The sequence below is a fragment of the Schistocerca americana genome, chromosome 8 (genome assembly GCF_021461395.2).
Source record: "Schistocerca americana isolate TAMUIC-IGC-003095 chromosome 8, iqSchAmer2.1, whole genome shotgun sequence".
In the NCBI taxonomy this organism is placed as follows: Eukaryota; Metazoa; Arthropoda; class Insecta; order Orthoptera; family Acrididae; genus Schistocerca; species Schistocerca americana.
In genome coordinates, this window is record NC_060126.1 from 33,339,438 (window position 1) to 33,345,382 (window position 5,945).

General features: G+C 48.3%; 1 pseudogene; it reads right to left on the minus strand.

Moving 5' to 3' along the window:
- Positions 1-278: 278 nt before the first annotated feature.
- LOC124546112 lies at positions 279-396 on the minus strand (annotated as a pseudogene).
- Positions 397-5,945: the final 5,549 nt, after the last annotated feature.

Here is a 5,945-nt window from a genome sequence, read left to right on the forward strand (position 1 = left end):
CGTACCGAAAATACGAACAGCACTAAACTTTGTTGCAGACACGTATTTCTGTCACGCAAGGAATCACGCTGTGTAAGCACTCCGTTTTTAGGCCACAATTGGCCCATCGGGACCATCCGACCGCCGTATCATCCTCAGATGAGGATGGGGATAGGAGATGCGTGTGGTCAGCACACATCTCTCTCGGTCGTTATGATGGTTTTCCTTGACCGGAGCCGCTACTATTTGGTCGAGTAGCTCCCCAATTGGCATCACGAGGCTGAATGCACCCCGAAAAATGGCAACAGCGCATGGCGTCTCGGATGGTCACCCATCCAAGTGCCGGCCACGCCCGACAGCGCTTAACTTCTGTGATCTGACGGGAACCGGTGTATCCACTGCGGCAAGGCCTTTGCCACGCTCTGTAAAGCCGCATTGTAATTGAGGGGAGGTTTTCTGTGATTTCCCTAAATCGCTTCAGGCAAATGCCGGGATGGTTCCTTTGAAAGGGCACGGCCGATTTCCTTCCCCATCCTTCCCTAACCCGAGCTTGCGCTCCGTCTCTAATGACCTCGTTGTCGACGGGACGTTAAACACTAATATCCTCCTCCTCTTCCTCCTCCTCCTCCTCCTCCTCCGCGATTCGTCCAAAAAGGCCGTCTGTCGCTGGTCAGTTGATATCCAGTTACGCTACTGGGTCGCAAATTCCACCCTCCGTGCCGAACAGCAGTCAGCACGAGTGCACGAACGAGATACCTGCTGCGGAGGCCCGTATGCAGCGACGTTCGCTGAACGGTGGTTGAGTAGACACTGTTGATAGCCCCTCGGTTCATGTGAGCCGTCTGTTCCTCAAGAGCTGCACATCTGTTGGCCCGCACACAATGCTGCCGTCGTCCACCCCTGTAATCTTTGCCCTGTGGTGTACCACAGATGCCTCAGCGCCGGTTTTGGACAACGTAATTTTGCTATGCACGATGTACTTGAACTACGACGACATGCGAACGGTTTACAAATTCTGCAGCGTCGAAGATGCCAAAAGCCAATGATCGCGTCCTTCTGGACGTCGAGTAAATCGTTCCGTTTTCGCGTTGTACTTAAAGTCTGTAACATTTCACTTGATTGTTATTAACAAGTATGAAATTTAAGCCATTTTAACATTTCACATGACTGTATAAACGAGTACGAATGTTAAGCTGTTTTAACTTGTCAAAATCGTATTTATATGCCACCTGAAGTACACACACATATATTCGACACCTCCAAATCCTTTAAATAATTATTGTGTAATAATGTTGTTACGATGTATATTCTATGTTCTTTGCGATTATGTCTTCTCTTCTGCTATACGAACCTTGCACCCAGCAGATTCCAGACGCCATATTTGTTTACAAATATGACAGTATACATCTGATGTGTTACGACAGCGAATAGCAACCTGTGACCCCTGGAGGTACTCTATTGTATTTATTTTATGTTTACAATTAGATATGTTTAATTTTTTTGTCAGAAGAAATCCAAAACCGTGTTGTGAAATAGTGTCTTGTTTCTCCACTAGGCAGTGCCACAAGTTCCTCCAAAAATCGTAACGCAACACACAGACAAATGTCATACTAAATAATGTAAATCCACCCGATGATGGAGGTTTAAACGTTTGAAACGCGTCGTGGAAATAAATAAAACGGTGACTGGTAACAGTAAACTTGCTGTTTCATTTAATGTCAATAACAGTCACGGTAAAGCCTAACCTAAAATGTTCGCGATTAGCATTTGTTTGACAAAGTGTCGTGCTCTAGCCCCCTGCTCTGGCCTGCCTGCATTCCGTATCGCGGCGAGCCCGCCATTAACCGCAGAGTCGGCTTACGTGAGACGAGTGGCGTCGCCGAGTTGGCGGGCAACTCTCGGGAGTGTGTGGCGGCGCGCCTGCGCCAGTGGTCCGAAGCGCGAGTTGCGCCGCGCTCTGGCGGTAACGGTGAAACTTTGCCCTGTCCGCCCCTCGCACACAGCCGAGCCGAGCTGCTCACCCGGCCACTTGTTGTGTGGCGCAGCCGCGCGCGCCAGTTACCTGCACCTCTTCTTTCTGCGAGGCAGCGCACTCAGCCTCTTAATGCACGAGAATTACCGCACTGCTTACAAGGCAACTCCAGAAAGTTCGTCCAGTGGAACCCTCTGTAATTAAAAACTCGTTAAAAATGCGTGCCTGATGTGAAGAGACATGCCAACAAAAGCCATCTGTAAGCGGTACGATACGGCGTGGAATTTCACGTTACGCAGCATTCACGCGCTTGAACAGCGCACCACCTCCTTTCGGATCTCAGTTGCGTAGTACGCCACGAACCGCTACCACATAAGATCGCTTTCCACGACAAATGTAGAAACGAAAAGGTCTCGTATTGTAATGCAGCATACAAAAGCTGAAGTGCCGTGGCGACTGTATTAGAAGTTGCGAGCTATGAAAATGCACTGTTTCAAGGCATTAGCACATTTGAGATGTATAAAAAATGTCTAATCGCCTCTAGTAAGATTTTGTTCGATAAAATGTTCTGGAAGAGAATGTCGGAGAGTAAAACGGCTTAAGTATAGTATGGAACTATTAACCGCTCCACATATTTTACTCAGCCAGTCTCCGTCTAAAAAATGGTTCAAATGGCTCTGAGCACTATGGGACTTAACTTCTGAGATCATCAGTCCCCTAGAACTTAGGACTATTTAAACCTAACTAACTTAAGGACATCACACACACCCATGCCCGAGGCAGGGTTCGAATCTGCGACCGTAGCGTTCGCGCGGTTCCAGACTGTGGCGCCTAGAACCGCGCGGCCACACCAGCGGCCGTCTCCGTCTACATCTCTACTAATGATGTTGAAGTGGAAACTCAGTTTCGACGAAAAATATTTTGTAGACACATGGTCATGTTTCGTAGCGTACTGTTTTCTTAATTTGCACATCTTTGTTAGATTTCTATATGCAGATCAAAAAAATACCTTTTCATAAATGTTCGAAATATTGTTTGTTTCCTCAAAAATATCATCTGTGTGTTTTGTATGGAAGCAAACTACTGAAGAGCTCTCTTCAAAGTGTTAGGTACCTTTGATTTCACAAAGTTGTTCGAGTTTTCCCCGCGCATCTTTGAGGATCGTCAATGAAGTTAACGATAGTACTTTACGCGTGTCCATTTTGGGAAGCAAAGTGAGTGCGATTGGTCGGCAAGGTGTTGCCGACAACTACGGTTGGAGAGTTGTGCGGTCGCAGATCCACGTTGCTGCGCACGTCCCGTCTGACCGCTTCTGTGCGTACAGCAATCGCGGCGGAGAAACCAGGCCCTCGTTCTCTTCCACGTTCCGCGCGAGGACTGTTTGACGTCGAGTACGCTGTGCTGTACATTCTTCGTCGGGAAGTCGAACTTATTGAGAGTCGAGATTAGAATCAGGGTGCAAGAGAACAAACCACGAACAAGGCGATGGAGACACACGTGATGTCGGTGCATCGCTGCCAGGGTTACCACAGCGGACGTGAAACACTCGTCCTCAGAATTAACGCGCTCCCGTATCCGAGGTCGCAAAGTCACGCCTGTGTGTTGCCGTTGGGCTCGGAGGTAGCCTGTTGAAATCTCGGTCGTAGAAGAAATGTTCGTCGCTGCTGTTTGGCCAAAAACGGAAGTAGATATGGTACCGCTCGGTTCCTAACCACTACAGCACCATTTGACGGAAACGAATATATCACGCGTCGGGCAACCGAGTAAGTCCACCAACTTCGATCGTCAAAATGTTTTGGCCGCTGTACTGTGGCGCGGGCGTCTCAGTATCTGACAGGGCTGCAGACATGTTGTGCAAACAAACAAACAAAACATCAATTACATAACTTTCGAGTTGGCAGTTAAACCGTTATGACTACTCCTCGCAATATACGCTGTACTTTCTAAATACTTGCAGATGATATTGCGAGTTACATACACTACTGGCCATTAAAAATGCTACACCACGAAGATGACGTGCTACAGACGCGAAATTTTACCGACAGGAAGAAGATTCTGTGATATGCAAATGAGTAGCTTTTCAGAGCATTCACACAAGGTTGGCGCCGGTGCCGACACCTACAACGTGCTGACATGAGGAAAGTTTCCAACCGATTTCCCATACACAAACAGCAGTTGATCGGCGTTGCCTGGTGAAACGTTGTTGTGATGCCTCGTGTGAGGAGGAGAAATGCGTACCATCACGTTTCTGACTTTGATAAACGTCGGATTGTAGCCTATCACGATTGCGGTTTATCGTATCGCGACAATGCTGCTCGCGTTGGTCGAGATCCAATGACTGTTAGCAGAATATGGAATCGGTGGGTTCAGGAGGGTAATACGGAACGCCGTGCTGGATCCCAACGGCCTCGTATCACTAGCAGTCGAGATGACAGGCATCTTATCCGCATGGCTGTAACGGATATTGTGGCCACGTCTCGGGCCCAGAGTCAACAGATGGGGACGTTTGCGAGACAACAACCATCTGCACGAACAGTTCGACGACGTTTGCAGCAGCATGGACTATCAGCTCGGAGACCATTGCTGCGGTTACCCTTGACGCTGCATCAGAGACAGGAGCGCCTGCGATGGTGTACGCAACAACTAACCTGGGTGCACGAATGGCAAAACGTCATTTTTTCGGATGAATCCAGGTTCTGTTTACAGCATCATGATGGTCGCATCCGTGTTTGACGACTTCACGGTGAACGCACATTGGAAGCGTGTATTCGTCATCGACATACTGGCGTATCGCCCGGCGTGATGGTATGGGGTGCCATCGGTTACACGTCTGGGTCACCTCTTGTTCGCAGTTACGGCACTTTGAACAGTGGACGTTACATTTCAGATGTGTTACGACCCGTGGCTGTACCCTTCATTCGATCCCTGCGAAACCCTACATCTCAGCAGGATAATGCACGACCGCATGCTGCAGGTCCTGTACAGGCCTTTCTGAATAGAGAAAATGTCCGACTGCTGCCCTGGCCAGCACTTTCTCCAGATCTCTCACCAACTGAAAACGTCAGGTCAATGGTAGCCGAGCAACTGGCTCTTCACCATACGCCAGTCACTACTCCTAATGAACTGCGGTATCGTGTTGAAGCTGCATGGGCAGCTGTACCTGTACACGCCATCCAAGCTCTGTTGGATTCCATGCCCAGGCGTATCAAAGCCGTTATTACCGCCAGAGGTCGTTGTTCTGGGTACTGATTTCTCAGGATCTATGCACCGAAATTGCGTGAAAATGTAATCACATGTCAGTTCTAGTATAATATATTTCTCCAATGAACACCCGTTTACCATCTGCATTTCTTCTTGGTGAAGCAATTTTAATGGCCAGTAGTGTAGAAGATGACCAAAAATAAATGGTATAAACTGGAGCCGTGTGCGGCTCAGAATTGGCAACAAGATTACCCTTAGTCACATGCTGTGACTAGCTGAGCACGCGCGCACGTGTCACGGATGTGTGTTTATTCTGGCCTGCTGCAAGCCCGTCTCCTGCTTCCCCTGTTCATCTCCTCCCCTTTCTCTCTCTCTCTCTCTCTCTCTCTCTCTCTCTCTCTCTCCCTCTCTCCCCATCTCCTGCTCCTCCTCGTGTGCTCCTTCACCCTCGTTTTTAGTCCATCTCCTCCTACCCCCCGCCCTCCTCTCCTCTCTCCACGTTTCTCACCCCTAAAGTATTTCATTCCAGACTGTAACTAGTATTTGTACCAAATTTGATTGAAATCTTTGCAGAGGTTTGGGATGACCTTTCAATCCGTGGCATTGCCGCAATGCGCTCGTCACGTGGATTCCACATATATTTAACATAGTTCACACGTATTTATACACATATGTCAGGTGTATGTCCATCGAATTTTGCCATTCAGTTTCGTTTTCAAGCGGCGCAATGTTTATGACCTCGTATCTCCTGAGCTATGTGCTGTACAATGATGTAATTTTGCAGTTTATATGT